Raw genomic sequence first — 15794 nt, forward strand, 5'->3', positions numbered from 1 at the left:
CAGACTCCTCAGAACAGACCCCTCCTAGTTCTCACACACACTGAACCCTGCTTGGACCTGTGTCCCCTCTGCTTCGAATGCTTTCCCTTCAGCTCTTCACAGTATAGCCCTCGTGCAAATGTCACTTCTTCCAACAAGCCTTCACAACCACCCTAGCTAAAGTGCTCTGTCCCCAAATTAATCTATTGCCATCATTCTGTTTTTCTTTTCCATTTCAGCACTGATTGTCATCTAGGATTGCATGTTGCTGGTTTACCGAGAACCTCCCTGAGTGGAGTGGGACCTAGTCATGGCCATGCACTTAGTAGGTCTCAATACACAACTGCTTGTTCAATTCATTCAACAAACAGGTGGCGAGAGACCCTTGGAAATTCCAATTTGCCGAAGTGTGCAACAGAGATCTTCAAAGCAAACTCTGGTCCATCATTCCTCCATCAATCTCCTGAATCATCAATTTCTCCCTCTTATAACACATATTAATATATTACAATATTTTAATGAAATCCTCCCTAAAAGTGTAACTTAAGATACTTGCACAGTGCTTACCATGTGCTAGGGATATGTAATTAGTTTGTGCCCCAACTTTTATTATTTGCATGAACAATCTTATGTGATAACACTCTTAACTAAAGGCTTTTTAAAAACAAGGGGAGCTCAGGGTAAACAGAGATGCTTATACAGTGTGATAAAGGAAACTACTCCAAAGCACACATTAGCTTTCAAAAGATTCCTCCTGACATTAAAACTTTACTGGTTAGCACATGAGAAGAAATTTCCCAAAGGAAAAACAGTATAACCAATTACATATTTAAATTATAGTACAGGGGCGGCCAGTTAGCTCAGTTGCTTAGAGCACAGTGCTCTTAACAAATATTGCTGGTTTGATCCCCACATGGGCCACTGTGAGCTGTGCCTTCCACAACTAGACTGAAACAACTACTTGACTTGGAGCTGATGGGTACTGGAAAAACACACTTAAAAATAAATAAAAGTAAAAAAAAATTATAGTACAATTTAAATATAAATTGTAGTATACTAGCTTCAAATCCTGACCTTACATTAAGTATTATTAGTAAAGATAATATACAGAATTTTACCTTAAAGTTCTACCATTTCAAAAATCAGGAGTTTTATATATATATTTTCCTATCAATAGAAATTGCAGCTTCATCCCAGGAATGGTAAAATAAATTCAGAACTATACCCGTAAGTACTCAAAATCAAGTACAAAGAAAGTAAGTCAGGCCAATGCGTGCCTTCAGATGGGAAAACCCCACCTGAGGTTTGGGAAGCAATAGGAAAAAATAAGTTAAATTGCAGAAATGCCTACAAAAGTTCTGGAAACAAGTTTTAACGTATTAATATTAGGGAAAAAATCATAAGTAAAACAAAAACATTCACTCAAGTGGAATATGTGCAAGGATATGTTTGTTATGAAAACTGATGCAAAACATATCAAATCAAATGCTGATATCAAACTTAATAAAACTGGAAGCTTCACCAAAGGACAAATTCAAGTATTTTGTATCTCCCTCCTTTCTCTGAAGGACTAAAAGCTTCTGGCATCTGTCTTCTCCATAGATCCAGGAAAGTAAATGAAGAAAGAAGTATGAACATTTTACTGTTTTAAACAATGAGGGGAACAAAGGTAAACTACTTTCTGCAGCCCAGAAAGAAGAGAACGTTCAGTCCTATCCAGCTCGGAAAACAAAGCAGGGAGACAGGATTATTTGCACCGAGAGATGCGAAAACAAAATACTGCTTAGGAATAATACCCCACAAGAAAAATCCAAAGCTGCAGAGGTTGCTCCATGAAATCTGTCTCATCTTCATGGTTTCCTGAACGAGTTTATTCTGCATATTTTTTAACTTCTGTCTGTCCATCTAGATGGGGGTTGGTCTGTTATTCTCCCCATCCCTACTCCCTTCTGTGACTCCAGATCCCAGTATCTTCATTTGTATCTTTTTATTTAGTACTGAATTTCCCCCTGCCTTCTTCCTTAACTGTCCATATTGTAGAAATGACTATAGAAGTATAATATTTAACGGTCTGTCCTATTCAGTAGAACTTTAAGTTCATTTGTATTTAAAAACTAGGTAAGTGGAAGTGTGCCTAACTTTTCCTTAAAATAGTAACCGGAACTTGTGTGCAGGTTTCTTGTCCTCCAGGAGCTTATATGTAGCAAAAAGACAAATGCCCAAAGAATTACAGTTCAAAGTAGACTGTGATAAATTCTTTAAGAAAGCTATGAGAAGTGACTAAAATTCAGGGGAGAGAAAAACCACTTCCAGCTGAACTTATCTAGATATTTGGGATGGCGACGGGCGACATGTGAGGGAAGTTTTTAAAGGCTGGGCACACAAAACAGAAAGGCAGCACAGCCCTCGATACAAACAGGTTACAGCCATTAGTCCGGTTTGTCTGAATTCCTGCCCACCTTGTGGGAGAACAAAATCCACTCATTAATAAAAACAGAAAGAGAAAAGTGGATTTGAGATCATGTTGTAGAGGACTCTGAATGCCAGGCTTCTCACTCTGGATTTCATTCTGCAGACGAGGATGTAAAGGCATTTGAAAAGAGAACTTGAAGGGCTGTAGGTGTAGAGAATAGAAGGAGATGGAGGAGGGCTTGAAGAAACAGGGGCTTGTCATCAATAGGAATGGCAGGTTTGCACAAAAAACCAAAAGGAGAAATAAGTCAGCAGCTATTTCATGGGGAGGGCAAGGCAGAAGGAGGAATTAACACCGCCTCCTGGGTAATCAGGAAAAGTAACTAGAAATGGGGGGAGAAGAGAGCAGACCAAAATGACAGTGAATTGGCTTAAGGAATTACTAGCCCTAACTGGAAATGTCTGCATCAGATCCATGCATTTGATACCTTCTGGTGGCAGGCACTGTTTCCAGGCACTCTGGATACAGCTGTGAACACAACTGGCAAGCACCCCTGCCCTCATGGAACTTATCCTCTAGTGGCAGACAATAGATAATAAAACAACTAAACTGATACAGTAACATGTATTATAGGAAGAGTGGGGTGGCATGCAATTTTAAATAGCAGAGTCTGACTGAGATAGTTAACATCTGAACAAATACCTAGTGGTGAGGGTGTGAACAACACAGGAGCCAGGGAGAGTCAGCAACTAACAAAACAATTTGTTAGTATCTCCAAATAATTTCATTCCATGATGCTTTGGAAGTTGGCAGCAATTGCAACACATCTCTTCCGTGACCCAGTCCTGTTTCGTGACCCAGTCCTGTTTCCGCGGGCTAGTGTTCAGTGTTCCACTTCCTGACTCTAGCTCCTGACTCTAGCCTACCCAATCGAGAAAACTTCACCACTAACAGTGATAACAAACTGCCTACTAGGTTAATTTGCTTATCCTGGCTGTTTACACTCCCTGCATGGGACAAAAGGACTGCATCCTAAAACAACAAAACCCCAGCATTATTAGAACATGTTTATACAAAGCTTAAAAAGACAATCATCTTGTTCTCAAAGCAATCACTGGGGTAGCAACTTTGAGACTTTGTGATTTAAATCAAAGATGCTAAGAATGATTATGAATCATGCAATTAAACTACCAAGCAGGATGTTGCTGAGAGAAAAAACAACAACGTTCACAGCACCATAAAGCTGTCAAAAATAAAAATAGTACTACTATCAAAACCAAAAGTAACATCATCCTTTGATTCTATAATTTGTTGTCAGCAGAGCTGAAGTCTAGTCTAAGCTCTGCCATTTATTGGTCCTAGGTCTTTGGGCCTCATCCTTATCTGTAAAGGGCAGCTGGTCTGATTCTTCATATTCTTTTCAGTGCTGAGATTCTATGTGGCAAGTTATGGTTTCTACGATGCTTATTTATGGACTTGGGTACTTTGGTTTACCTAATTTTGCAGTAACAGTGCAAATAAGCACCCTCCAAAATAGTACAACTTGTTTTAAGTTCTGTATAAAGTAATACGAACTTCTTTTAAACCAACCTACCGCAGCTTGGTGTTTAAAACGAGGCTCCACTCACTCTAAAAGTGCTGCTTTTTTTTTTCATCCCTCTTTTAGAGGAAACCCGCAAGACTCGGAGATTTCTGTATCACTGCATTTGATTTGGAACCAGGTGGAGGATCACACCTTCAGTAAGAGACAAAAGTCATGAGGTTTTTTTTTGGTGGGACTCAGTTTTTGAAAACTGTTTCAAATGACTCCCCAAACATTTCTAGCAACATTTCTGAGGAAACTGGCGGTGACAACTTTGAAGATGAATGCCCAATAAAGAAAATAGCCAAAATTACTGTTCTATGTGCCAGGCACTAAGTATTAACTCATTTAATCTTCGTAACAGTGCTATACGGGGAGTGTGTGTGGGGGGGACTACTATTACCCCCATTTAAAAAATGCAGAAACATTTTGTACAGCCCCTGGCAGTGCCCTTCTAATTGCTAGATGGGATGCTGCCCAATTCATGAATCTTTTAATAAAGCCGATTAGGTCTTTTTAAAAAATGCTGAAACAAAGCCATAGAGAGTAAGCAAACTGCCCAAGTTTTCACAATTGAGAAGCAGATTCAAACTCTGGCAGTCCAGCTTCCAAGCCTGCGCGCTCAATCTCCACCACGCACTCACTGCCTATGTAAACCTTGGCGTCCCTGTTTAAATAGCACCATTACTAGTCTCCTTCCTGCACAATGAATAACACTAGGTCAAAATAAAGCCGCGCCGCAAGTTCACTACCGAGTTTTCTCCTACAGTCCTGAACCACAAACTAGAAATTTATTTTAAAGAATATAAAATCTCTACAGTACCTGAGGACTCTCCACATTTGGGGGAGAGGGTGTGTGAAGCAACGCAAATGTTTTCTGTTCGGCAGCTAATGCCGTGAACAAGTGCGCAAAGCTAGAGTCCGACCCGGGGTCTCCCTCCCACCAGGGGGTTCACGCCAGGAGCCGCCTGCCCGCCCGGGACCCGTGCTCCTACTCGGCGCGGAAGTGGCACTGGGGCTGGTCCAGCCAAACCACACCTGCATCGGGCGTTCCTGCAGGGTTCCTCCAACCAGCCCGCGCGCCGCCAGGACCTCTCCCCACGCTTACCTTCGGGAACCCGCGCCCGGCGCGTGGCTAGCGGGAAGTGCCGCCCCAGCTGCGCCACACTCCACCCGGCTCCGCGCCCCGCCTCTTGCCCCCAGCGGCGCCCGCCGTGCTCCCAGCCCGGGACTCCGGGCCCCGCCCACAAGCGGCAGGCCCAGCCCCCACCAATCAACAGCGCCGTCTCGGCCGCCGGCCCCGCCCAAACTAGGGGTGGGGCTTTTGCTCACTCAGCTCCGCCCCCGGCACTCTAGGGGGCTGGGGACCCTAGAGGATCTGCGGCAGAATGCCTCACTGAAAGCTGTAAATAAAGTGGGGAGGGCCTGGGGGAGTTTGACCTCGAGGGAAGATGGGCAGGACGGGGGCCCAGGGAACCGGGGAAAAGAGAGAGCCAGGAGGTAAGATGAGGAAAGAGGTTTTGTAAGGGAAAGAGAAGGCACTCTCCCCAGGTTCCAGCTAAGGTGTAGGACTAGGTGAGACATCTTAAAACAACGGAGTTCATTTATTCAGGGCATTGGCTAAGCTCATTCTTCTGGGGAAGGATACAAGTCACAGTCGAATTCAGGGTTCCATGCATGAGAAGTCACAGGGAATGGGATTAAGGGGGGCAAAAAAGGGAAGCAATTTCTTTAGTGATCTCTACCACAAATCCTCATTCATCATTTAAAAATTGTGGAAAGGACTCCCACTGAGAATCATCACTCGAGGCTTAAATTAATGTTAATCATTCCCTTACCCCTCAACAGCTCAGGCACTTGCAAGTGAGAGCAGACCCATTAGGCCTAGGCAGAGTTTGGCATTCATCCCCATAGGGTACTACTACAAGGTTTGTGACTGCATGTACGAATAAAGAGAAAAAATCAGACCACTGGAAAGGAATTATTTTAATTACTAATTGATTTGAGAAGGTGAAAAACGATTTGAGGAATCAAGTCAATAACAATTATGGTGGGGAAACACAAGGGTCACTTTGCTAACAAGTAGGACTGATACACGTAACCTTTGCTACAAGAATTTCAGAAAATGGTGCCAAGATGCCAGCCTAGCTGTCTGACCTTAAGGGAAGTCACCATATCTGAAGCCCTCAATATCCTTATCTGTAGACTGAAGAGATTAGGCCAGGTGATCTCATGAGCTCTAAATGCCCTTCCTCACTCCATGTCATCCTGCCCGACTCAACAATTAAAGGAGGAGAACTACAGTAGGGAAAGCACTGTCCAGTTAGGAACCATGCAGAAAAACGGGGAATTTTTAGAAAAAACATGAGGGATTCGGCATCACTTCATTCAAGCGCTCCTTTCTGCCTTTTCTCTTTGTAAGAATAACAACACTCGTCCTAGCTTAAAACTTTTGGCTCTTCTCACATTTAGGCACCAGATCCTTGGCTTTCTCCATTACAGAATCTCTTCAATGACCATTCTCATTTTCCCTGCCATCTCTGTATAAAGTACAAACTCAAAAAACTCAAGATCTTGGATCTGACCCTCACCTATTTTTTCCACCTAATCTCAAAACTACTCTCTGTGTACACCTCTGTCAGACAGACTGTGTCCTCACTGTACAGTATCCACAACATACAGCAAACATTCCTGCCACTGAACATTTACACCTACTGCTTCCCAGCTCAGAATGCGTCTTCTCAGTCTTAGCTACCTGTCTAGACAACAATAGCTAAACTCAGGGATCTCTCTGTGCAATAAAATGCTATAATACTTAGGATCTATACCACTCAACTGGGCACTTAACGGGTGACCTTGTTTTGTTTTCTCTGTTATTTATAATATCTATCTCCAAAACTAAACAATAAGCTACTTACTGGGTATCTCAGGCCCCAGCCAACCAAGGAAGAAAAAGCTACTTTCAGTATCTCAAAAAGCCTAACAGAAATGATATATTCATCTATAATTAGGCCACCTATAACAGCAAGATTCTCTGCTTTTGTCTGAAATTATATGACACTGAAGTAACACCAGTTACTTCATACTAACCAAAGCTTTGATGGACAGTGACATGTGACTGATTCAAAAAAGGGGAAAATAAATTAGTATTAAATAAGACTTTTTTGAAGACTAAATCTTTGACATTCATGGAACTGCATAAAAATAAAACGTAGCCTACCCATTCTTTGTCACCCATTGCCTGAACAAGTGATCTACCCATAGTAAGTATTTTAAAATATATTCATCAGTCTATGATTATTTTCAGTTTTCCTTAACTCTCTTTCACTATAATTAAAATACCGGTCTTTTCTTTTTCATACAAATAAGATTGTAAAAGTTTCCCCTTCTAATTTCAAATAAATTCTCAATAAGATAAACAAGAATCACACAGCACTTCTTGGAGTTCAACTAGAAAGGTTTTTAGTGTTCCAGAAATAAACCCTTGAACCACAGTAAATTGCCTATGTTAGGGGGCCCTACATACTATTAAAGTCTTTAGAGAGTAAATTTTCCTTAACTGCAACTTTACCCAGATGACACAAGTAGAAGCAGAACCAAGTTTGCAGAATGACTACCAAGTAAGAGTGAAAACTGATTTGCAATCTATCAATGGCCCCTTGTGTTTTGAAAATGTCACTGACATGTTTAAGGGAGGCCCCAGAGCTCTGAAGTCTGGCCCAAACAATCTATAAATCACTACTCACAGCAAACCTTTATAATATTCTGGAGATTTAAGAAGTATTAAATAGGCAGACTAAACAAGTCACACTTCATTTTACAAAGTGGTTGTACCAGAGGTTGTTGGTTGTAGACTCTTGGAAATTTCTCTTCCTCTCCTCAAAATGTGAGGTGACTATTGTGTGTGTATGTGTGTGTGGTGACTTTTAAGAGTAGAGCCTTGGGGGTGGGGAGGAACTTCTGAATCCACCCAAGATGGAGTAACAAGGACCATATTTACCTTTTCACCTAGAACAATGACAATAGCAAAAAAGAGCCAAAATATATAAAACAACAATTTTCAAGATCCTGGATATCAGGCAATGAAGGAAAGTGACCCCTCAGAGATGGGAAATGAACAAGGTTTACCCCAGTTAATTAACTTCAGAGAACTTATAGACTATCACACAGGAAGGGGGAATTGCAGGACAGCCCGGCAGATTCCCTGAGTTGAGGAGATGAGGAGATGGAGTCTGGGAGGACAAGATGGCTAGAGTTCACAAGACGGAGGAGACAAGATAACAACACAGAGAACCCCAGAGATCTGCAGAGGGTCCTCCTCAAGAATTCAATAGTGCTGATCAATGCATGCATATGAGGAAACTACCCAAGGTCAAGGAAAGAACAAACCATCTGAAAGTATTAGAAGGAACAGTATTAGGCACTCACAAAGGGCCAGGAATAGTGGCTGTTCACACCAGGCCAACTAGAAAACTTCCCAATTCAATGAGGTAGATTATGTAGAAGGATCTTGCCTTAGTACTGGAGAGTAATTAGCCCTAGACTAAATGCTACTTGGATGCTGCCAAAAAAATACAAGTAAGTGCCAAGAAAATCAAACTATTTTAAAGTAATTTAACTGCATCTCAAATTAAAAATCAAGCATATTTATAGGAATGCAAAAATACTCAGCACCCAAGATAAAATTCACAATATCTGCCACTCAATCAAATATTACATGTAAAGAAGCACAAAATATGACCCTTAATGAGGAGAAAAATCAATTACTGAATCTAACCTACAACTAACATAGATGTAGAATTAGCAGACAAGGACATTAAAACAGTTAGTCTAATGGTAATATACTAAAAAATTAAGTAGAGACAAGGAAGGTATAAAAATTTTCTAAATCCATCTTCTACAGATGGAAACCATCTCTAAGGTAAAAAATACACTGGATGGGATTAACAGAAGAGTAACATAGCAGAAGAAAAGATTAGTGAACTTGAAAACACACAATAGAAACTTTCAAAATGAACTATATAGAGAAAAAGAAATTAAGAAGAAAAGAGAATCAATGAGCTATAGGACACCTCCAAGCAACCTAATGTACTTGTAATTGGAGTCTCTGAAAGTGAGGGTAAAGGTAGGATTGGGGAAGGAGATCAGAAAAGACATTTGAAGAAATATGACTGGTCTTTTTCAAAATTTGATGAAAATTAGAAACCCACAGATCTGACAACCTCAATGAACCCAACCACTAGAAGCAAGAAGAAAACTCTACCAAGACATTTCATAATGAAATTACTAAAAAACTGATAAAGCAAACAGTAATAGCAGCCACAGGAAAAATGATATTCTGTACATGGAGGAACAAAGGTAAAGATGACAGCAGATTTCTTGTCAGAAATCGTGCAAGAAAAAGACAGAGGAGCAATATCTTTGAAGTACTGAACAAAAAAAGTGTAAACCCAGAATTCTATACCCAGCAAAAATATCTTTCAAAGCTGAAGGCAACACAAAGATTTTTTTCAGATTACAAAAGCTGAAAGAATTCATAACCAGCAGACTCGCACTACAAGAAATATTAAGGGAAGTCCATCAGATAGAAAGAAAATTATTCCATATTTCTACAAATATAGATGTACACTAGGAATAAAGAACACTGGAAATAGTAGCAACAGAGATAAATATATGCTGTTGATTTTTTATAATTTCAATCTCTTTAAAAGACGGCAACTGTTTGAACAAAAATAGTAATAATTTATTGTGGGTTTTGTGTATAAGTAAAATGTATGACAACAAAAGCATAAAGACTGGGATGAAAGATACAGACATATACTATTACAAGGTGTATTCTATAATTAATTGTAAACATACTATAAGTGATGTGGTATAATTCAATTGAAGATAGACCGTTTCAGATAGAAGACTAAATTAAAGATGTATTCTTAAACCCTGAAACAACCATTAACATAAGGGGGAAAAGGAGTTATAAGTAATAAGCCAACAAAGGAGAAAAAAGGAATGATAAAACTCAGTCCAAAATAAGGCAGAAAAAGGGGGGAAAGGACATAATGAACAGATAAGACAAACAGAAAACAAATAGCAAGATGACAGACATAAACTTATATCAATAATAACATTAAATGTAATGGTCAAAACACCCCAATTACAACTTGTCATGATGGATAAATAAAATACCCAACTATATGTTGCCTACAAAAAAACCCTACACTTCAAATATGAAGACTCAAATAGGTTAAAAAGATGAAGAACGATATACCATGTTAACACTAGTCAAAAGAAAGCTGGAGTAGCCATATTAATATCATACAAAGTAGATTTCAGAGCAAATAATATTACCAGGGAAAGAGAAGTTCATTTCATAATTATGAAGAGACCAATTCAGCTCGAGGACATAAAATACACTTATATACCTTATAACAGAGCTTCAAAATACAGGAGCAAAAACTGAAACAACTTCAAGGAAAAATAGACACATTCACAGTTATAGTCAGAGGTTTCAAAAACGCTCTCATAATAATAGAACAATTAAAGGGAAAATCAGTAAGGATATTGTCTTAATTCAGGCTGCTATAACAAAATACCACAGACTGGGTAGCTTATAAACAATTGAAATTTAATTCTCACAGTTCTGCTGGTGACTGGAAATGTGAAATCAGGGTGCCAGCAGGGTTGAGTGAGGGCCCTCTTGCTGGTTCATACCCAGCATCTCCTCTCTGTGTCCTCACATGGTGGAGGGACTAGGGACCTCTGTGGTATCTCTTTTATAAGAGTACTAATCCCATTCATGAGGGCCTTACCCTCATAACATTTCACCTCCCAAAGGCCCCACTTACTAATACCATCATCACCTTTGGAGGTTAGGATTTCAACATATGAATTTGGGGGTGTGGGTACACAAACATGCAGACCATAGCAGATATAGAAGACCTAAACAACACTATTAACCATCTAAACTTAACTGACATTTACAGATCACTCCAAGACAGAAGAATATAGATTGTTTTCAAGTGCACACTATTTACCAAGATAGATGATCTACTGGGCCATGAAACAAGTTTCAATACATTTATAAGGATCCCAGTCACACAAACTATGCTTCCTAACTACAGTGAAATTAAATTACAAATCAATCACAAAAAGACATCTGGAAAATCTCCAAATATATGGAATCAAAATATACAACTCTAATTATTCCATGAGTTAAAGAAGAAATCAAAAGGAAAATTAGAAAATATTTTGCACAAATGAAAATGAAAACACAACATATCAAAATTTATGAATGACACTAAAATGAATGGTGCTTAGGAGGTATATCCATTTTAAAAAAGAAGAAAGGTCTCAAATCAAGGACACCAGCTTCCATCTTACAAAACATAAAAAATAAAAGCAAATTGAACCAAAATAATCCAAAGAAAGGAAGAAATAAAGATGAGAGCACAAATAAATGAAAGAGAAAAGAGAAAAATCAATGAAACCAAAAGTTGATTTAAAAAAAAAAAAAATCAATAAAATTGACAAACCAAACTGATTAGCGCAAAAAGAAAGAAGACACAAATTACCAATATCAGGAATGAAAGATGTGACATTACTTCAAATCCTACAGATATTAAAAGTATAATAAGGGAATATATGAACAATTATATACCAATAAATTCAACAACATAGATGAAACGTACAAATTCCTTGAAAGACACAAACTACCAAATTTCACTCAAGAAAAAAACAGGTAAATCAAATAGCCCTATATTTATTAAAGAAAATGAGTTTGTACTTAAAAACTTTCTCCCAAAGAAAATTACAGTACCACATAGTGTCACTGGTAAATTCTACCAGACATTTAAGGAGGAAATGATACCAAATCTATACAAATTTTCCAGAAAATTAGAGGAAGAAATACTTCCCAACTCATTCCACGAGGCCAGCATTACCCTAACAATCAAAACAAAGATATTACAAGAGAAGAGACTCCAAACAAATATCCCTCATTAGCATAGATGGCAAAAATTCTAAACAAAATTTTAGTAAGTTGCATTCAAAAATATATAAAAAGGATACTACATCATGACCAAGTGTGGTTTATCCAAGGAATGCAAGGTTTAACATTTAAAAATTAATTAATATAATTCACATATCAACAAACTAAAGCAGACAAACCCTATGCTATCTCAATAGACCCATAAATAGCACTTGATGAAATCCGATTTCCTTATTTGATAAAAATTATCAGCAAACTGGAAATGGAAGGGAATTTCCTCAACCTGATAAAGGGCATCTACAAAAATCCTACAGCTAATTTCATACTTAATTTTGAAAGACTGAAAGCCTTCCCCCTAAGCTTAGAACAAGAAAAGGATGTCTATTTCTAGTCAACATTGTACAAGGGGTTCTAGCCAGGAAAATCAGGCAAGAAAAAGAAGTAAAAGAAACCAGAGTAGAAAAGAAGTAAAACTTCCTTTACTTGAATTTTATCTGATTGCAGTAGGATGGCAATAATCAAAAAAGTAGAAACCAAGTGTGAGGATGTAGAGAAATTGGAGCCCTTGTACATTATTGGTAGGAATGTTAAATGGGGCAGCTGCTGTAGAAAGGTTTGGCTGTTCCTCAAAAAATTAAACAGAATTACCATATGACCCAGCAATTCCACATAGAGACATACACTGAAAAGAACTGAAAGCAGGTACCAAAACAAATACTTATACATAAATGTTAATAGCAGCACCGCTCACAATAGCCCAAAAGAAGGAAACAACCAAATGTCCATCAATGGACAAATGGTTAAACAAACTGTGATTTATATAATCGAATGTATATTATTCAACCATAAAAAGGAATGAAGTACTGATACATGTTCAATGTGAGTCAACCTCAAATACATCATGCTAAGTGAAAGAAGTCAGATATGAGAGGTCACATCCTGAATGAATTCACTTACGTGAAATACTCAAAATAGAAACAGAAAGCAGATTGGTAGTTGCCAGGACCTGGGTGGGGGATGAGGGAATGGGGAAAAACTACTTAATGGATATGGGGTTTAATTTGGGGGTGACGAAAATTTTTGAAACTAGATAAATTTAATGGTTGCACAACATGGTAAATGTACTAAGTGCCACTGAATTGTTCACTTTAAATTTTGTTATGTAAATTTTGTTATGGTTAATTTTGTCATGTGAATTTCACCTTAATTTAAAAAAATAACCTTAACAACATCCCAGTGATGACTGATAAGACTTAATCAGCCTAGCCTCCTAGATGCTCCATAGTCTGACCACCATATAACCCTACTTCCCTTTCACGCACCCCATGCTCCAAGCAAAATGAAGCCTTTTCTTTACATGCAACACAGAGCCTTCTTTCTCTATAGATGTAAGTCCTGCTCCTCTTTCAAAGCATTATTCAAATACACGCTCTTTCAAGTTGTTCTCATTCTTTTAGTGGGGAATACTCTTTCCCACATGCTTTTATGAACATTGCACCTCTTGCTTTCCACCTAGAACTATTTATGTATATTTATATGTCTTCTATTAGCCAATAATTGTAAGCAAGATCCATATGTGATTCATCCTATTAGTCCTAGGATCCTTAGAATACCCTTATACAGATCAGACACCTAAATATTTATTGAAGTAAAAAGATTAATCTAAAATGAATTTCTCTATATGAATCCTCTTGGCTTTATTATAAAATTGGAGATGTTCTTTTTCTGGGAATATATTTGACTCTAGCGTATCTAAACCCTTTGAAAACCACATGTAGGTAATATTACCATTTCCTGATGAAATAGTAATAAAAATATTCTGAACACTAATATAAAATGACTAGAACTATTTATATCCTTGACAATAATTGCTTATGTTCTTATCAGTACAAGTCATAACAATAATAATAGCTGATAGTTAATATAACACTTCTGTGTCACATTCGCCAAGCACTTTATATGTATATATATATATTGATCCTCACAATAAGCCTATGAGCTATGTACAATTATCATCTCCATATTACAGGTGAAGAAGTATGGCTCAATGTCACTGAGCTAGTAACTGGTGGGGTTGAGATTAGATTAGAAACCAGGCACTTTGGGGCTCTGGAGTCCATCCTCTTAACCACTATATTATGTCACCTCTCCATAACAACTGTTTAATTCTGCATATTAAAATGGCTTTGAAAGGTCAATGAGTTGCCAAGAAAACATCTTCTAATATTCTAGAGCAGGTTAATGTGAAACTTTCACTGTTTTCTCAGACTTAGTGCCTGGGCTTTTGAGACAGCTAATAACTTTTAGAAATAAACTTGATTTCATTATACTGAAGAAATGATATTGACTAAGAAATGAAGTTGAAGCAGGAATGCAACATAATGCACAACTAAAGATATAATAATAAGGAAGCTATATTAAAGGAACACAATAAAAGTTTAAGTACAGCAATGGGACTGTACACTTACTGAAATATAAAGGGACCTGAAAGTTTTATGAAGACTTCTGATGATATAATTTTTTTTCCAGTTGGGGAATATTGGGGAACAGTATGTTTCTCCAGGGCCCATCAGCTCCAAGTCATTGTCCTTCAATCTAGTTGTGGGGGGCGCAGTTCAGCTCCAAGTTCAGTCGCTGTTTTCAATCTTAGTTGCATGGGGGGGCAGCCCACCATCCCATGTGGGAATTGAACTGGCAACCCTGTAGTTAAGAGCTTGCACTCTAACCAACTGAGCCATCCTGCCGCCCTGATGGTATAATTTGTTAAATGTGAGTTTCTGTATCTCAAATTCCAATATAATTCTCATATAAAACTATTTATGTATCTTTTACTTAAATGCATGTTGGTTTACATAATATTAATGTAATAGTGAAGGAAACTAACTCTATAAAAGACATTAGTGACCTATGATATAATGATATTCAAGCCTCACATAGCAGTAGACCAGAGAACATAAAATTGGGTAAACAACAATTAGAGGTTGTTCATCTTAGAGAGGAAATAAAATCTTTGAATTTGACATCCAATTGAATCCTTTTCTCAACTCTCAAAAATCAGTTCTTTTCTATTAATCTTGTAGGTAGAAAATCATCTTATCAATGATGTGTCGAATAATTTTATTTGACACTGGAATTTGGAATAGGCCTTTAGGTTTAAATTTGTCTAAAATGATTTATATGATATGGGCAGTAACTTTTAATCCATGATTAACTACTCGTATTTCCTTTAAAATGCTGCCTAATTCAGATTCCATTAATGGAGACAGAGATTACAAGGACATTTTTATGTGTGGTTTTTTTTAATTCCCTTCCTCGGATATTTCAATTTTATTTTATTTTATTTATTTATTTTCTCCCTCCTTTCACTCCCCCCCCCCCCCCCCCCCCCGCCCCAAGCCATTGTTTCTCAGTCTAGTTGTGTAGGACACAGCTCCCTGGCCCATGCTGGTATTATGAGCCTTGCGCTCTGTCCGACTGAGGCAGTTGGTCACCAGTCATTGATCAGCCACTCACAGCAGCTGCTGGCAACTCTCACCAGCTGCTGGCCATTCACACTGGCCACTGGCTGCTCATGGCGGCACACGGTAGCCTACCGCAGCACACAGCAGCCTGCGGCAGCTCACCCCAACCTCCAGCTGCTCACCGCAGCCGAGAACAGGGAGAACTGTTGTTCACAATCTTAGCTGTAGAGGGCGCAGCTCACTGGCCCATGTGGGAATCCAACCGGCAAACTCGGCATTAGGAGCACGGCGCTCCAACCACCTGAGCCACCGGGCCTGCCCTTATGTATTATTTTATGTGCTTAGGAGGGAAATAATTTTCTACCATATTTTCAT

General features: G+C 38.5%; 1 protein-coding gene across 7 annotated transcripts in view; it reads right to left on the reverse strand.

The window, feature by feature from the left end:
• The window catches only part of SGK3 (serum/glucocorticoid regulated kinase family member 3), a 103184-nt gene that overhangs the window by 54100 nt on the left and 33290 nt on the right, over positions 1-15794 (reverse strand). For 2 of the 7 annotated variants that reach the window (XM_019726420.3, XM_088799396.1), the window contains exon 1: positions 5083-5205. The exons of 3 other annotated variants lie outside the window; for them this stretch is intronic. The gene's annotated coding sequence lies outside the window, so the exon portion shown is untranslated. Of the gene's footprint in view, positions 1-3986; positions 4087-5012; positions 5035-5082; positions 5206-15794 lie in introns of those variants that run through there. 2 more of the 7 variants (XM_088799397.1, XM_088799399.1) reach the window with 2 other exon arrangements.

The sequence above is a fragment of the Rhinolophus sinicus genome, chromosome 7 (assembly GCF_057876585.1).
Source record: "Rhinolophus sinicus isolate RSI-liver-muscle chromosome 7, RSI-T2T, whole genome shotgun sequence".
Taxonomy (NCBI): Eukaryota; Metazoa; Chordata; class Mammalia; order Chiroptera; family Rhinolophidae; genus Rhinolophus; species Rhinolophus sinicus.